The sequence below is a fragment of the Protopterus annectens genome, chromosome 2.part0, assembly GCF_019279795.1.
Source record: "Protopterus annectens isolate FY-2018-M chromosome 2.part0, PAN1.0, whole genome shotgun sequence".
Lineage (NCBI taxonomy): Eukaryota > Metazoa > Chordata > Ceratodontiformes > Protopteridae > Protopterus > Protopterus annectens.
The window spans coordinates 1,775,016,655-1,775,035,756 of record NC_056728.1 but is presented as its reverse complement, the minus strand read 5'-3'; the positions used below and the strand labels follow the sequence as shown (position 1 = coordinate 1,775,035,756).

At 41.2% G+C, this 19,102-nt stretch overlaps 1 protein-coding gene across 1 annotated transcript in view; it reads right to left on the bottom strand.

Annotated features, from left to right (window-relative positions):
• Positions 1-19,102, bottom strand: part of VWA5B1 (von Willebrand factor A domain containing 5B1) — a 1,382,556-nt gene that overhangs the window by 1,118,613 nt on the left and 244,841 nt on the right. The gene's annotated exons all lie outside the window — the stretch shown is intronic.

Genomic DNA, 19,102 nt, shown 5'->3' with positions numbered 1-19,102 from the left:
TAAACTATGAACACTGTCTTCTCTATTGCCCATTCTGTCAGTTAAATCTTTGTTGTTTAAATGCTGCCCATAACTCTCAATCTCTTAGAGCAAGAAAGCTGGACAAAGCCATATATAAAAGTGGGACAAAGGCCCAAAAATAGGCACAATTTTTAAATATTGCTCTTACAAACTTGGAAAGTTGATAGAATAACAGGTATTGCATTAGCCTGGATTTTCTGAAGGGTGTGAAGTCTGAAACACAAATGTCTGTCATTATTTTCTAACTTCAGTCTTTAATGATTTGTCTCTAATTTGCCAGAAAACCACAATCGTATGAAAAATGGACCTAAAATATGAGGCAAAAATCTGGCCATTCTGCAAAAATCTGTACAGTTGAGAGGTATATGCTCATATCACATCGGCATACTTCAGGTGCTAATCTCCTAGAAAGATGCTTTTGAGAGGTTACCTAGAGAAGTAATAGATCCAGTCCATTACTAATACACTGAAGTTACTGGACTGTGAATAAATATCACGTTTTGTAATTCTGAATGTGTATGAATTAGTCTTGGACAGTATAAAATCTATGTTACAGTATTCAAAGTCTATTAATCTAATAATATACAGCAAGATAAAATGCATTTATGACTAAATAACTTACTGCAAGCACACTATCTGACTACAGTGACACAGCAAGAAATTCATTTAATACATACTCACTGAAATGGTTTATGCTAAAACTTCTCTTCTCACTAGCCTCATCAATCCGAATAAGTGAGAACTGTAATACATGCAGTAGCAGTACTGCAACTACCATCTTTGCTAATGAAATTCACAGTGTCGACAGAAAGCAATGTGTAGCACTGTCCACCCCCATATCAACACTCTGAGCCTGTGTACTTTAATTCTGCCTGTTTCCTAACTATTCTGCCCTCTGTGTTTAGTGCAGTGCTGTGCTTTTATCTGAAATCACAAACCAGATGTTAACCTCTATCTCTGCGACAATAGATCTATTGGGACTCATGTGACTATCATTATTACTTCATATGTGACTATTCTGCACCTTGATGATCAGAGTCTCCAGCACTCATAGCATGGTTTTGCTAGATTCTTTTTATCAAAATATGAACCCTGAGACTCTACAGGATTTAAAAAGACCTACTAATATCTAATTATTTTAAGTAGCTAGGACTGCTGCAGTTTTACATACACATTTTATAAGCAAATTGTGCCCATGGCATATCATCATCTCTGAACTGCTGAACTAATAAATAGCTTTGATCAATAGTAGTTGTTCTTTGGTTAGAATGAATCAGTGAGAACCAGAAAGCAGCTAAACTAGGTACTGTCTTTTTTCCTACTTCCTACTTTGTTCGTAGTGCTTCTTTTTGATTCTGCCACATCAAGTTCACAATTTATTTTTAAAGTGATAAGCCCTCCTATCTTACCCGAGGCAAACTGTCTCTTTGCTCATTCACTGTCACTACAGCAAACTGCAGCCCTTGCAGTATTTTCAGTCTGCTTCAAAAAGAAATGTCCAGTTCTGCAGTGAGATGTCAATCTACAGCAAGTGCCTGCATCATGCTTCTCTAGAAACACTTTAGGAATGTTAGTGCATGTAAATCCACACACACACACACACACACACACACACACACACACATATATATATATATATATATGTCTATGTTGTTGAGCTTCCAAACATGTGGTCAGTACCTACCTTGTTAGCCATTAACTTCTTAATCCCACTTCCCAGAACATGTCTTCTATTAATATGCTCAAACTGCAAGATCACAGATAGATCATTTACTCACTTTACTCTTATAGTGTGTTTCCCCTTTACCCATGAATGTATGACTGTAGAGTTAGTTCAGTAAAGGAAGTATGTATGTTAAATTTTCCTACACTGGAGGTGTAGGAAAAGGGAGAGCTTCTGCAAAAGGCAAAGTTTTAGATTTTTATCAGGTAAGAGTTGTTCAAACTTTTGTGACTGGGCATTTTATATTTAGGGATTTTCTGTCTCATGTACTGCAACCATGGTAATCGTGCCCTTTTCTGCCACTGCGAATTTCTGAACCAATATATTCAGTATAATACTCCTCTTTTACTGTAGTAAACAATGCATTACACAAGCCACTAGATGGTGCAGTGCTGCTAAGAATAGCTCTGCTACGAAGCTGTACAAGATGTAGCCTGCTTAAACATTTAAGTACGGAAAATGAAAGTACGAGACTTATTGTACTGACAGACCTGTGTAGGCAGTTTCATCTCCATTGCCAGTAGGACTGTGACTATCAGGTACTTTAGCTTAGCCTATCAGACATTCCCAGACTATTGAAGGCCTTCCTCCTTACTCACAATCCCTAATACTAAAGGCCCCTTCTCCAGATCTCAGAAGCTTGAAAGTTAGAGCAACTGGTAAGAATCAAGGCAGACTCTAATACAGCTCCAAGAAGACACATCTATTGAACCCATAGGGAGGGGGCCTGAAGGGGAGTTTGGTGATGTAGTTGAAAATGCTAGCAGAACTTTGTCATTATGGTAAATATGCAACTTTTCTACTTGAGAGTTTCACCTTTATCACCAGGAGGACAGAATCCCAAGCTCAACCTCCAGAGTGTCTCACAACACAATAATCCTGATGTTGGCAGTTTTAAATACTGGAAGTAACATATCATTTATGATATTCAGCAAAAGTATTCAGTTATGCAAATGTCTTCCAGTGAAGCATGCTTGAAAAAGGTTTGATGTCCAGTAGCGTGTGCAGAAAAGAATGCCAGAAAAAAATATTCATTTTGATACCATGACAGACATTAAAAATGACAGCTTGATGAACTTTGCAGAGGAGAAGCTTAAACAAATGTCAAAATGTATGCATGATAATCTAACTCGCTGTTGATGGAAGCAGTGTAAGGATCAAGGTACCTTTCTGCAGTCCAGAAAAAAAAAAAACAGGCTCATTTGGAGCAATAAGTTCATAGGTGTGTACTAGGCTAATGGCCCTGGAGCCTTTACAAGCCTAGCCCATAGAAGTGTCCTGGTATTGTGCTGTCTAACCTTAGTTCCCAGTGCCTCTATCAAGTACAGCCACTGGAGTGATCCCCAGGGTGAACTTTCTATTACCCAGCCACTCATCAAGATTTCTCTTGAAGAGGCACAGCGAGGTGCTCTGCTTGACATGTATGGGAAGTCTATTCCAGAGCTTGGACAGTCTCTTGGTTATGAACCTGTCCCTCCTGCATGTTCTGTTGATTGTGGTAATGAGGTTGAGGTCTCTGGAGTGTGTGGTGCAGAGGGATTGGGATTTCTTTTAATGTAGCATTTCTAACAGACCTGGGTCAGACATGGTTTTGTAAGTCAAGCAGAGATTGCCTCAAGGCAATATGAGACAGAGACAGAGAATACCTGGAGTATTTTGAGTCTGTCCATGTAGGACACGTGTTTAATGCCTAGGATGCTCTTCATGAGGTACTTCTGTGGCCTCTTCAGCTGTTGCAGGTGAGGTACATGCCAAATGGGGCATTATACTTGATGACTGGTCTAATGAGGGAAGAGTAGAGAGAAACGATGACCTCTTTCTTCCTGGATGCAAAACCCTTGGTAATGAGATGTGCCACATAAAAGGACTTTATAATCACAGTGGCAATATGGTGGTCGAAAGAGAGGTCACTGTCAACCTGCATCCCCATATCTCTTATAATGGCTTCACTGTTCAGTGGGCTCCCATTGATCTGGTAATTAGTGGGAACTGAGTTTTTACCAAATGGTATGACAATGCTTTTTTTGGTGTTAAGCTTAAGGCCATGGTTTCGACACTAGTCACTAGTTTCAGTGAGGTCTTTCTGTAGGATGTCTGCATCACTTAGGGAGTTAATAATGGCTCCCAGCTTGCAGTCATCTGCAAACTTGGTCAGCCAGAGTCCGTTTGTGTTGGCCTGGACTACTGATAAGTAGATGGTGAACTGGAGGGGACCCAGGACCGATCCCTGTGGGACTCCACTCGTGACTGGTTGGCAGTTTGACTTGGAGTCAGCTACTTTCACACTGTGGGTTCTATCTGTGAGCCAGTTTGCAACCCACCTAGTGATATAAGGGTTGATGTCTAACTTAGTGAGTTTTTCTATGAGTCCTAAGTGGGGACTGGTATCAAAGGCCTTGGCCAGATCAAGGTAGGCTGTATGATCCACCTTGCCTTCATCCACAGGTCTGGTGACTGACTCAAAGAAATCAACCAAGTTGAGCAGGCATGATCTACCCTTCACAAAACCAAACTGTGTGGGATCCAGAGTTTGAAAATTCCCTATATCCTTGTTTATTAGGTCCATGATGATGCATTCCATAGCTTTGCATATCAGACTTGTCAGGCTAATGGAGTGATAGTTCCCAGGGTCTGTAGTCACCCCTCCTTTGTGGAGAGGGATGACTGTAGCAGTGCAGCATTCAGTAGGGACAAAGCCTGAGGTGAGGCTGTGATTGAACAGGGCACACAGGTGAGGTGCCAGTTCACTCTGTAGCTCATGTAGAACACAGCCAGGGATATTGCCAGGTCCCATAGAAGCTGTATTCTTGGCCTTGGACAGTGCTGTTTTAACCTGTGCAGCAGTAATACTGGGTACCTGGCAATCTACTGGTATTGTGATTGGTCCTTTGGGGGGCAAAGTTGGCACAGAATCTGTCGGCCAGTATATTGGCAATATCTGTTGGCTCAGTACAAGAGGTACCATTGTGCAGTAGCTCAGAGCAAATCTGGGTATTGCCATGGAGATTTTTTACATAACTATAGAAGGCCTTGTGGTTGTCTTTACTACCTGCTGCAGTTCTGTTTTCATAGCTAGCTTTAGAGGATTTGATGAGGGTTCTCAACTTTTTGTTGAGGCTGATAAGGGAGTTTTTCCAGTGTTGGGACTTCACCTTATTCCACATCAGTTTCCTCCTTCTATTGTAGAGTTTGTTTATGGCAGGGGAGCACCAGATTGGCTTCCTTTTTTTGGAGGAAAGCATCTTGGTTCTATTGGGTATGGCGAGATCCATGCATTTGTGTACGTGTCCGTACAGTGCATTGGTGTATGATTCTGCAGTCATGCAACTATTCTCCATTTGCATGGGTGCCGTGAAGTTAGCCACCTCTGTTTTTAGGAGCCCAAAGTTTGCTTTGGAGAAGTTTTTCATGGTGGTTTCCTTTGTGGGGTGGGAGGGATGTGGATTTCCAAGGTGATTTGTTTGTGGTCGTATCTAACCAGGGAGGAGTTGACTATTGGCGTGGAGCAACAGTCGCCCATGTTAGTAATGACCAAGTCAAGGATATTACTACCTCTAGTGGGGGTAAGAACAAGCTGGTCCAAAGGATTGGAATTAATGAATTCCAGGAAATTCTGGGCAAGTGTATTGGTACATGAGTAGTTTTCCCAGTTATTGGAGGGGTAGTTGAAGCCGCCCAGTATGAGAGTGTTACGTTGGACCCTAATATTCTCCAGGGTGCTTAGGAATGTGGAGTGTGAGTATTGGGACATGGTCGGGGACCTATAGCAGACTACGACCTGAATCGCTGTCTTACCCAATGTTAGCTGCACCTAAAGTATCTCTGATGCATTATGTTGGGCTATCAGTCTGGAGGTGTGCGCATCCTTTATGAATATGGAAACAGCACCGCCTTTGGAGCTTTGGTCCAAGTTCTGGAGTCGAAAGGTGTGGAATGAGTTATATCCTGGTAGTGCAGGGGTGCTTTCTGCTGCCTTGAACCAGGTCTCTGTTACAGCACAAATGTCGATGTTCTCCATTTTAAGGAGTGCTTCAAGTGAGTGCATTTTGACATTTAGACTTCTAGCATCGAGAAGCATTATCCTTATGATTGCATTTGTTTGTAGCTGTTATGGTGGCAATTTGGTCTTTGGAGCACCACCTAAAAAAGACACTATAGGCGTGGCAAGAGCCTTGTCAGTATCCGGAAGCCCAGGGGTAACAGATGCAGGCCATCTCTGGCAAAGCATCGAGGTCTGTCAATCATGTCATCCCAGGCAGACAGATACTGTATCCCCTTAGCATGACACCAGAAACTTAGTCAATTGTTGAAATCAATCATTTTCTGCTTGTACTGTGGTATCATTCTGGGTGATTGTAGGATGCTGCTCAGGGATAGGGTCATACCCGCCTGGGCTACATAATTCGAGAGCTCTTCCATGTCTCTTTTCATGTAGTCCAGGGAGGTACGTCTCAGGTCATTCACACCCACATGTACAATGATAGAGTCATATCTGTGCCTGTTGTTGAGGGACCTGAGTGCGTGCGTTATGTTGCGGATCATGGCACCTGATCAGGATCAGATCAGGAGTTATTGGTATTATACACTGCCTTTTGTTTTTTGGGGGTTTTTTTTTTGCTAACTTGCTTTTGTCTCACATTTTGTGGAATCTGTAAAATGTACATGGTTGAAAACTCTTACTTTGACATTATTGCAAGTTCCTTAGCATTAATATTTTCTTTTAATTATTATTTTGGGATCAAGTACAAGTACAAAGACACACATACATACAGTGAAACATTATGGCACTGGTAATACACTCTTTGTTGAAGAACAAAGCATTACTCTTCATCTGACAGGGTTTCTAAATCAAATCTAAAATTGTCTTCATCATTCCCTAGTCTCTTACAGACGCACACACACACACACACACACACACACACACACACACACACACACACACACACACACACACACACACATGCATGTTTTTGGGAATGTAGTTTGTGTTTTTTTAATCTAATATTTCATCAGAAATGATGATGCTGTTACACCATTTATTTGTCTGTTTTGCTACGATTTCTGTCTAATGATAGCGGCTGCCCATTGATACAGTCACAATTACCACTCTGACTATGGCAAATAAGAGGACTGGATACAGATTTGCAGAAGTTTAAACTAGCAGGAGAAAATATGACCATCACATACCTTTCACAGTGCAATTATATTATATATCTGTCAGTTTCATTTTTTTCCAATAATATTTATTTTCATTTTGCATTTATAAAAGATACAAAAAAATTCACATTTACAACATGACCATAAGAGAAAGTTATACATTGTAGTCAATACAGAAACATGAAGGTCATATAACAAACCTATTTACACTATATAAATATATGCTTTCTCAAACAAGTTTAGAAAATATAAAGACAACACATACATTAATGTTTGCAATACCATACTTTGTTGGGAGTTTGTAGGTATATTGCTAGGTTTTCTTATAACACGTTACTCTATAGTGTGCATGACATTTTATGCTAGTATGATATTAAAGGTTTGTTCCCAAGTTGCTCGAGTTTTGCTGTTTTTGTTTCTTTTATCCGTTACTATTTTGTGAGCTAATAGGTGTTTAATAGCCACTTTCTTAAAACCCTCCCAAGAGATATTCATAGAGTCTATCCATTTGAGGGCTATATACAGTTTCATTAATGAGAATATGGTTATGTGAGTTTGCTTGTTTTACTGAGAAGTTAGATGGGTGAATATGTAATATGGTAAATTCACATGTAAGTGTTGATGATTGATATCCATAGCCAGCATTGGGCACTCGCGAAACCCGCAGCCACAGGGAGCCCCCGATTACTTCCCTACAAATGAGGGCCCCCATTCAGCAGCCATAGGTTGATCCAACCAGCGTTGCTCTTCTTCGGCTCGGCTCCTCGTGGACATCCGCATAGTCCGGCTTCCCAGACCCTGCCATCACTGTGAAAATCAAAACTGTGTTTCCGTTTTTTGGGGTTTTTTTTTTTTTGATTCACTGGCAAGCTGCACTCAATCAGGTCCGCTTGCTGAAACAGGGGATCTGATTGGCTGCAGCACCCTGCGAACTAAGTCCTTGTTTTTTTTTAATTTTTTTAAAGTAGGAAGTGATGAAGCAAGGACCTGATTGGTCCTTGCAAATCACTTCCTGCACAAACTGCCTATAAAAAGGCACCTGCAGCTAATAAGGATCACTTCTCTTGTTTTAAACAGAGGAGTGTTCCTTAGCAGCAGCAGAGTGCAGCGATTGAGCAGGGTTTGGACCAGCGTGAGGACGGACTACATCAAGAATGGATCAGCGGTGGATCAAGCCTTTGCAGCGGTCGTGATCTTTGGATTCTACTTTTTTTAAACTGTCCTTCTAAGGGCAACTTCTCAAAAGGTCTGACAAACTGTCCTTTTAAGGGCAACTTCAAAGGGACTGAGTGGTCTGAGGTAGGCAAGCAGAGCAGGTGAGCCTTCAGTTGTGAAGAGGGAGCAGAGTATTGGATGCAGCCTTCTGTAGAAATCATAAAAGGTAAGTTTTGGGTTTAGTTTTAACTTTATTTTTTGTGGGGGGATGATTGTTTTTGTGCATATTTCTTGTGCTAAGAGGTTTGGGGGGGTGAGGGCTGTGATTGCACTAGTTTTATTTTGGTTTTGTGTAGAGATTTTGTGCTAAGAGGTTTGGAGGGGGTGAGGGCTGTAGTTGTACCTTTTATTTTGGTGCTGTGGTTGTACTAGTTTTATTTTAGTTTTGTGTAGAGTTTCTGTGCTAAGAGGATGGGAGGTTTGTGGTTTTTCCAGTTTTATATTGGTTTTGTATAGAGTTTTTGTGCTAAGAGGATGGGAGGGTTGTGGCTGTAGCAGTTTTATATTGGTTTTGTGTAGAATTTTTGTGCTAAGAGGATGGGAGGATTGTGGTTGTACCAGTTTTATATTGGTTTTGTGTAGAGTTTTTGTGCTAAGGGGGTGGCGGGGGTCAGGTTGTGGTTGTACCAGTTTTATTTTATGTTCATGCTCTGGTGGTAAGAGGATGGGGGGGTAAGGGGCTGTAGTTTTACCAGTTTTTCACTTGTGTGGTGTTCTTGTGCTATGAGGATTGGGGAGGTGGGGACTGGTTTTATCAGTTTTAATTTGTTTTTATGTAGAGTTCTTGTGTTGATTCCCATATACATACAAACATTAAAAAAACATCAAAAACTTGTGTTGTTCTGCTACCACTCTCACGCTCTCCCTTCTACCAGATTCTCCCATCTACCATACCACCTCATCCCTCTCTACTATATGGTGCCCCACTACTAACCAAACCTTAAATCTCTACAAACAAAAAAAAAACTCTTCCCAAAAACAAAATAAATAAAATTCTGGCCATAGATCCTCTCACCTCTCTGTACTGCCCACTGTACTGCAAACTGAATTGGCTAGAGCTCCCAAACTATCTTTCTTACACTCAACTAACTAGCTCATAAGTGCATTTCCTGTTTTCTTAATACTATCTCTTGCTTACATATACTACTGTGATACTTAAACTTATTATAATTGACTTTATTCTTATTTTGTATTTTTTGATTTTTTTTTTTTGACATTGTATCTTTTTTTTTTTCTCCCAGGACTCTCAAAAAAAAATGGCTCTCATTGTCCAATATAAGAGGATGGGGGGAGAGGGCTGAGGTTATACCCATTTTACTTTACTTATTTTACATTTGTTTACTGGACAGTCTGACTGGGATAGAACCCATTTTCAGTGGAGGCCCAGGAAGAAATGCTTTTTAGTACACAGGTGCTAGAAATATGTAAAATAAGTTTGGTTTATCTGTTTATACGAGGGACAATATAAGGGAATGTGAAATGCAATATACATTTAATTTTGATTGCCCATTGGTTAGGAGAGTGTGTATGTTAGTTATTTGGGGCAAGAGGATTTTGCTTTGGCAGTATCTATGCTGTATATGTAAAAGGTAGAGAGAATGGGATAGGGGTGATGAAAAGGAAGGGAGATAAATAATGGGACAGAGAAGGATAATGTAGTTGGCTAGAGCAGGGATAGGTGGGCATTCTTGTGAGATGCTGCTGTCTAAGTCAATAATCTTAGGCTTATGGGGTAATTGGTGAAGATTAGCTTATTTCAGCCTAGGTTGGGACATGATCTGTTGCATGGTAGATGTAACACAAGTGTATCGATGTCAGCATATTGGATTGTGAGTGCTAGAGATGTGGCGGTATTGAGGTCGATAATCCACTAAATTGAAGTGGATCAAGGATGTAGCCTTGTAAGACTCCTAATGTGAGTGGAAGTAGAGGGGGGTAGATACTGGAAACATTTTATGGCTGTTTATGACCTGTAGGGTGGCTTTGGAGCCAGTGGGAGGGCTAGGGGGATCTGATTAAGGTTGGCGAGAGTAGTTAGCAGTTTGTTGAGAGACTCTGACAAAGGCCTTTAACAAATTGAGAAAGCCAGAGACCATCATTTGTAAATTGATGGTGTTGGTATAACTGAGGAGGGTAGTTGCAACATGAGGCCCGAAGCCGTGTTGGGAATTGGCAAGTAAATTATTGGTTGAGAATGAATGCATTCCTCTAGGAGTTCAGGTAGTGGGGGAAGAATTGCTCTTGGCCTATAATTTAAGTTCTGTCAAGTTTCCACCTTTGTGCAAGGGTATAATGTACATTTTTCAGATGGCTGGGATGTGTACTGCTCAGTAATGGATCTTTTAAGTATTCAGGATAAGACCTGGCTTCAGCTGCTATTTTTTTTTAAACTGTTGGTAGATTGTCAACTGAATTTGCAGTAGGTTTTGAGTTTTTTTACAAGTTTGTCAAACACTATTCTGCTATCTAGGTTTATAGTACTGTTTTACACTATCCCTGATGTTACACCTTGTTCTGCAGTTTTTTTGGCTGTTTGAATTGTGCTGAGAGGTTAGGAGGTTGATGGGACCTGCACGTTGCTTAAAATGCCTAATGTTGGGAGGGTAGATTGCAGCTGTGAGAATGTTGCTGCTGAAGGCATAGATGTTTTGAATGTATACTAATGCAAACCCTGTTACACTACTATTGCATATAACTGCAATATTCTACTCACTGATGCAATGACTGCAAATATTTCATTGTCCGTAGTTAATGTGTTGAAAGTTTGGGAGTGTGGTTAGGGCCTGTGAGAATGATGCAGTGTTCAATGTTTGCCTGGAGCTTTTTTAATGGGGATCACATACTGTATGAGGACATTGTTAAAGCTACGCCTATGTTTTTGATTTTCACTTTATCCAGGATTATTGTGCATCGGCTGGGGGGGGGGGTGAGAATTCTGCAGAATGTACTGATATCTTAATGCATGCTAATGCAAACACTGTTCTGCTGTCGAGGGTTATAGTACTGTTTAAATATCCCTAGTGTTACAGCTTGTTCTGCAGTTATTTTTGGCTGTTTGACTTATGTAATTTGGAGGTTGATGGGGCCTGATATCTTAATACATGCTAATGCAAACACTGTTTGGCTGTCTAGGTTTATAGTACTGTTTAACTATCCCTGATGTTACGCCTTGTTCTGCAGTTATTATTGGCTGTTTGAATTCTGCTCTTTGGAGGTTGAGAGGACTTCTACATTGTTTACCATGCCTAATGTCAGGAGGGTAGTTAGCAGCTGTGAGAATGTTGCAGAAGGTGTAGATGTTTGAATGTATACTAATGCAAACCCTATTACGCTACTATTGTGTTTACCAACAATGTACTACTGATGCAATGGCTTAACTTTTTTCGTTGTCCGTACTTATTGTGTTGAAAGGTTTGGAGTGTGGTTAGGGCCTGAGAGAATGTTGCAGTGCCCATTGTTTGCATGGAATATTTTTAATAGGGGGTCACGGACTGTAAGCACATTGTTTATGCTATGCGTTTTTGTTTTCACTTCATCCAGAATTCTGCCTAGACTTGGGGGTGGGGTTAAGAAGTCCACAGAATGTACTGATATCTTAATGCCTGCTAATGCAAACACTGTTCTGCTATCTGTTTATAGTACTGTTTAACTGTCCTTGATATGCCTTGTTGCAATGACTTCAATTTTTTCGTGGTCCATAGCTATTGTATTGAAAGTTTGGGAGTGTGGTTAGGGCCTGTGAGAATGTTGCAGTGTCCATTGTTTGCCTGGAGTTTTTTTTGTAATGGGGGGGGGGGGGTCACGGACTGTATAAGCACATTGTTGATTTTGTTTTCACTTCATCCAAAATTGTGCCGAGACGGGGGGGGGGTAAGAATTCCACAGAATGTACTGATATCTTTAATGCATACTACTGCAAACACTGCTCTGCTATCCAAGTTTTTTGGCTGTCTGAATTATGTTAACAGTTTAGGAGGTTGATGGGGCCTGTGAGAATTGTGCCCAGATGTTTTTGGTTTTTGGCCTGTTCTCTCTCAAAATGATTGCATAGCACAATGCGGAGGGCTGAGGCTACCAACAGAAATGGACTTCTTGTTTCATACCCTCCACATAATGCATGTTACATTCCCTGGACTTATGCTTTTGTACACAGATCCTATGCTAAGAGGAGTTGTGAAAATGTCCGTCTCCCAGTCTGTGTTCCACTTCTACATCCCTCATAAATGAGGTTTTCTAGCAAATCCATGATTTCATTCCTTTGTTCAACCAATGATTTTGGTTTGTTCAAGTTTGCTAAGAGACTGAGAGGTAGTGGGCATGTGTAGTCTGTACTGTACCATAACATTTGTCTTGCCTCAGTTTGGTGTGTTCCCCTTCAAACTTGTGCCTCAACTAGTCATTAGTTCTTTCAGACTTTAGTCTGAGAATTTGTAATATCGATCTTTTGCATCATTTGTGGCCTCTTCATATTTTTAGGGGGATGACAGGGGAAGAATTGTGTAGAAAAAGCTGAAGTTCACCTCTAGTGTTAGATATTTAACATTATATAATGACCCCCCATTAATATTCCAAAACGTGCATGCTGATTGGTCAGCGTGAACATTGTAAATCAGACTTATACTAATGGAAAAAGGTCTGGTCGTCTGGACTTTTTCCATTAGTATAAGTCTTTTTTTACAGCAACGGAGAATGCAAGATCTCCGTTGCTGTTTAGACACTGCCTCGCTATCTTAAAGGAGTTTAACATAACGAGACAGCTTTAAGAAAAGCAACGGAGATTCTCTGTTTTTTTTTTAAAGCTGTCTCGTTATGTTAAACTCCTTTAACATAACGAGACAGTTTGTAAAAAGCAACAGAGATCTTGCTTTCTCCGTTGCTTCCACCCACAGCTCTGATGTACTGCGTAAGCATACACATGCGCAGTATATCAGAACTGCCGCAGAATTCCAGACAGGTGCAGAAGGACAGCAAGGAGGCATTATACAATGCCATTATTTAAGAAAAGTAAGTATTTTTTTCTTAAATAATGTCATTGTATAATAGCAATAACTCACTTCTGGGTGTGGGTAATGTTGGATTTACCCACAGTTGTCTTTGTTTGGCCACTCGGGCTTCGGCCTCATGACCAAACCACACCAACCTTGGGTAAATCCAGCATTATCCACACCCAGGTGTGGGTTATTGCTATATGAAACTGTAACCTGGGCCTCTCCTTACTTGTTTGTGCCTACTGGTTAGTCATTCTTCATTCTTTCTGCCTGCAGTGCAATAGTGACTGATGTCAATGTAAGTCATTAAGCATTTTTAATAACAGTATGACAAAAGGACTCTGTCTGCATGTGCAGTAATTCTGCTTTACTTCCATTCCCACTTCGAGATGAAGTGTATATATATTTGTCAGGAGCAACAAAAAGAAAGCTTCAGCAGCAGAGGAATGAGGATTCAAAGAGACAGGGTCCCATTATGAAATTTTTCTGTGACTCATCGGAGAGGGGAGATGGAAAAAGTCTGCCTTCAGGACAACACAATGGTTCTGCATTACAGTCTGACAACTGTGAGGCCAGCATCCTTTCACTGGAAAGTGACCACTCTCTTGCGGCTACACCACAGGCTACCTCCTGTGGACCTACAGCCATTACCATTGGTGAAAGCACGTCAGCAAATGCAGATTCACCTGAGGTGTTGCCTGGATCACCAGACTTTGATACAGAAGGAGCCCATACTTCCGTAATGACAGATGTTGCCTATGACTTGCAGGGAGTGTCAGGTACATCTTTGAAGGATCTAGCGACTTGGCCTGACTTGATTAGGGATGAGTTTAGGGTAGCTGCCATTCAGCATGTACCTGTGCAAGTGGTATTACCACAATTCCCAGTCAATGAGCAGAAAAGAAGATTTACATCTGAGAACTAAAAATGCACTTGGCTGACATATTTGGTCTCAAAGGATGCACTGTTTTGCTTTGCATGCAAATTGTTTGGACATTCTAACCATCTTCTCAGGTCAGGTGGTTACAAAGCATGGAGAGAGATGTCCAAAGCTTTACACAGCCATGACCGAGCACCAGAGCATATGGCATGCATGATGAAGTGGAAGGAACTGGACAATAGAATAAAGAGTAGGCAGACTATGGATGATAAAAGACAAGCAGTGGTTGAAAAGGAGATAACTCACTGGCATGGCGTGTTAGAACGCATTATTGCTGTTGTCCAGTACTTGGCAGAATGGAACATGGCATTCCATGGTACAACTGATGCCCTGGCATTGCCTATGGCAATGGCAACTTCTTAGGTCAAGTGCAACTTTTGTCACAGTTTGACTCTGTCATGGCTGAACATTTGCGTTGTATTCGGAATAAAGAGGTAATGGATCACTATCTTGGGAAGGACATACAGAATGAAGTTATCCAGCTGATAGCAAATGCTATTTTAAGGATCATTGTAGGGAAGGTGAAGGATGCTAGGCACTTTTCTGTGATTCTTGATTGCATGCCAGACATCAGCAATCAAGAGCAAATGACTGTAGTAGTTTGGTATGTGGATATTTCACAGACTGCAGCCACAGTTGAGGAACATTTTCTGGGATTTGTGCCTTTGAATGACACAACTGGGGCAGGACTTACAGAAGCTCTTCTTCAGACTCTTCAAAATCATCAGCTGGACATTAATGACTGTCGAGGACAAGGATACGACAATGGCAGCAACATGAAGAGGAAATGATCTGGAGTGTAGGCCCGGATAAAACAGATGAATTCAAGGGCTTTTTATGTGCCGTGTGCCTGCCATAATTTAAATCTTATAGTTAGTGATGGAGCACATTCATCAGTACATGCAGTGTCATTCTTTGGATGTCTGCAGAACATTTATGTACTCTGTTCAGCATCAACAAGCCGATGGCAGATCTTAAAACGGCACACAAATGTCACTGTGAAGCCACTGTCTCGCTGGGAATGCAGGATAGACTCTGTCAAGGCAGTAAGATTTCAGTTGAAGGGAGTCATTAAGGCATTACAGGAGATACGGCAAGCAGTACATACAAATGATGCTGCAACATATCAACAAGCAAGAGGACTGTGCTCAGAACTTATGTCATACCAGTTCATTGTATGTTTAGTGGTTTGGTATGATGTGCTGACAGAGAAATTATGCAAGCAAAGTTCTGTAGAGTCCATCTGTTGATATTTTGACATGTGTCAAAGTGCTGGCATCCACTATGGACCTGCTAAAGAATTACAGAGAAACAGGATTTCAACATGCCATGGGCGAAGCCTCCAAGATAGCAGAAGAACTGGATGTTGGCACCACATTTCAAGAAAAGAGACAGAGGAAAGTAAAACAGTTCTTTGACTATGAAGGAGAAGATGAGACTGTACAGGATCCAGCGGTAGAATTACGCGTAGAGGTCTTCAATGTGCTGCTGAACACAACAATCCAATCATTTACTGACCGGTTTCAGCAGCTTTCAGAGTTTGATAAGGCCTTTGGATTTTTATCAAATATTAAAGCCTTGAGTGATGTTGCAGAAGACGCACTGCTGCAACACTGCAAGGCTCTGAAAGAACAACTGACTGACAGGATAAGTGGCCACTGTGATACTGATGACTCTGACCTTGGACACGAACTTAAAAGCCTTTCTTGAATGATTGATAATGAATCATCACCACTGACTGTGTTAAATTTCCTTATTCGCAACCACTTGCAAGACATATATATAAATACTTATGTTTCACTGCACATTTATTTGACTGCACCCATTACAGTGGCTACTGCAGAACGCAGCTTTTCTAAGCTGAAACTCATAAAGACATACCTGCATTCGTCAATGAGTCAGGAAAGACTTTCAGGCTTAGCTGTGCTCTCAGTTGAGCATGAAGTGGGACAAAGTGTATCATATGGCAGCCTCATTGAAGACTTTGTCTGGAAGAAAATTTGTAAGATCCCAATAAAACTGTAGGTTAGGTATGTGCTCATATTTCCTTTCCGGTAATCTTTTATAATGCTGTCAGGCAGTAATTTCAGGTAGTACCTTAGTGTGGCTTGTATGCTGTGTATTCACTTTTTGTTTGCGTACCTCCAACAGGTAGGACCATGAGGATGGAACTAACAGGATGTTAGGCAAAGGCAGCTAGTAGCGTCAGGACTCGTCGGGAGTGGCAGGACTTGTGTGGAGCTGCAGGGTAGTGGCAGGACTCATCAGGATGGTTGGACAGTTGGAAGCGGCAGGACTCATTGGGGGACTAGGACAGAAGCACAGGAAGAACAGACAATTGGCAGCAGTCAGAAGCTGAAAATGTAAATACATATGGAAGATGAATGACACTCTGGTTTTCACCTTTTTCTCTCTGGGTTTGAGTCTGCCTGTGTCAGACTTACTAATCCCCATTACTCTCTTGTACATGGGTTTGAGTCTGCCTCAAGCTCAGTAATCCCCATGTCTCTTTTGTGAGTTTATGTGGGTTTGAGTCTGTCTGCCTCAGGCTCCGTAATCCCCATGGCTTTCTTTTGGGTTTGTTTGTATTTGAGTCTGCCTCAGGCTCTGTAATCCCCATGGCTTTTCCTTGTATGTTGTCTGTAGTCTTTTCTGTGTCCCACAGCTGTGTTGTGTACATCTGCAGTGTGACTGTTCTGCATGTCATTAATTGCCTTGAGTGATGTCAGTTTATCTAATGCTGCTTAAGTCTTGCTATATTGCTGTCATTGTCTTGTGTTTGAGAGTGATGTCTGTTCTGTTTTGTGGTAGTGCAGACTTAATCTTGTGTGGGTTTATGTTCAGTCTTGTAGTAAATTTGTCCTGGTCTTGTCTCTGTACTTATGGGGGTGGGTGCCTCTGTCCTGTGTCTGTGTGGGTGTTAATGTTCAGTCTTGCTGTAGTGCAGTTTTTATCATGTGTGGGTGTCTGTCCTGTGTGCAAGTGTCTGTTTTAGTGTGCTTCTGTCCTATGTGAGGGATTCTGTGTCATTGAGTGTGTCTGTGTGGGAGTCTCTGTGTGGGAGTCTGTCTTTGTGTGGGAGTCTGTCTTTGTCTCAGTGTGTGGGTCTGTCAATTTGTGTTGGTCAGTCTGTGTGTGGGTTAGTCTGTGTGTCGGTGTCTGAGTGAGTCAGTCCGTCTTTGTGGGAGTCTAAATACCAGTCAGTGTGGGTGTCTTTATGGGGAGTCAGTGTGGGTGTCTTTGTGTACCTCTTTGGGACTGGCTACCTTGATGCGGTACAGAGGCTTGTCATAATGTAACAACATTGCTACTAAATGCCAGCTGTAGCTCTCGATCTCATGGCACAAAATCTGGACAAAGCCGCAGATAATGGGGTTCCAGCCCCAAAGATCTGGGCAAATTTTAAATATTGGTCTTATAAACTGAAAATGTTAGAATAAAAGGTCTTACCATGCATGTTCTGAAGGGTATATGAAGTTAAACTGAAATGCCTGTCATTTAATGAATTCAGTCATCAATGATTTGCCACAGAAAATCCAGAAAACACCAAATTGAGGAACAGACCAAACAAGAGTCACATCTGGACATTCTTTAAAAATCTGGGCAGTTGAGTACGCAATCAGTGTCTGCATCTGTGAGTGGCTACCTTACTGTGGTACAGGGATTTGTCCATAATATAACATTGGCATTAAATGCCATTTGGTGTGTGTGTTGCAGCTGAGTGGCAACCTTGCTGTGGTACAGGAGTTTCATAATGTCACATTGGTACTAAATGCCAGTCAGTGTGTGCACCACCTGTGAGTTGCTACCTTGCCGTGTGCACCTGTGAGTCGCTACCTTGTTGTGGTACAGGGGTTTATCAGATTGTAACATTGGTACTAAATGCCAGTCAGCATGTGTACCTGAGTCGCTATCTTGCTGTGGTACAGGGTTTGTCATAATGTAACACTGGCACTAAATGCCAGTCAGTGTTTGCTCACCTCTGAGTAGCTACCTTGCTGTGGTACAGGGGTTTGTCTTAATGCAACATTGGTACTAAGTGCCAGTCAGTGTGTGTACCTGTGAGCAGCTACCGTACTGTAGTACAGAGGTTTATCGTAATGTAAACTTGGTACAAAATGCCAGTCTGTGTCTTGGCACATCAATTCTTAATGATCTGAATGTAGTGACACTAGTGGTTAAATGGTGCAGGATGAGCTTGACAGGGAAGGGGGTGCAATGGCAATGTGGTCACGCTTGATGTTCTCTTGAGTAGGGACCCCAACTTGAACCTTTCTGGGGGTCCCCAAAATGCTAGCACCGATCCTGCTGATATCCCACTTTTTGTAATAGCAATTTCAGTGAATTCCAAAGTTTATAGACACATTTGCAGCTCCAAAATATATGCATTAAATCTGCTATCTGATCCTTGCAGTGTGGAGAGTATGGTGATTTTGTTGCATTGAATTTGTGTAGTAATGCAAGTGAGAAATATGCATCATTATTTATCATAAGCTTTGTGTACAACAGTTTAAGGGGTATGCTTTTCAGTGTTAGGTTAATTTTATTTTGTATCTGGTGGTCGTCCAAAGACGGTTGTATTTTCCTCCAATAGTTAGAGAAAAGGAGATATTTCTGGAATTTGATTCCCCCTATCATTTTGTATGAGTTTGTTGTAGTTTTCTTTGTCGTGAGGATAGTCTCCCAGAGCAGAGTGCATTTTTCCATGTCACTATCGGGTATGGTAAGGTTTTGGAGGTAACTGGAACACATCTCTTTGATTTGTCTAAGCATTATGATGTAAGACTTGGGTAAATTCAGATTATTTCTCATTTCTTGGATAGTACAATTAAGTAGTGGGTAGATATCTTGTATTCTTTTTTCTTTTAATCGGGGAAAGGAATCTAAGTCTAGCATCTTGTTATTTATTTTTAAATTAGGATTTTTATGGAGGGGTTGCAATGTTATCAGAGCTAGCCCTAGGTTTAAGGAATGAAATAATTTTTGTGTTATGTTTATAGAATGTTTTAGAGGGTCTATAATTTTGTGCGCTTGTAGATATTTTTTGTTCAAAAAGGG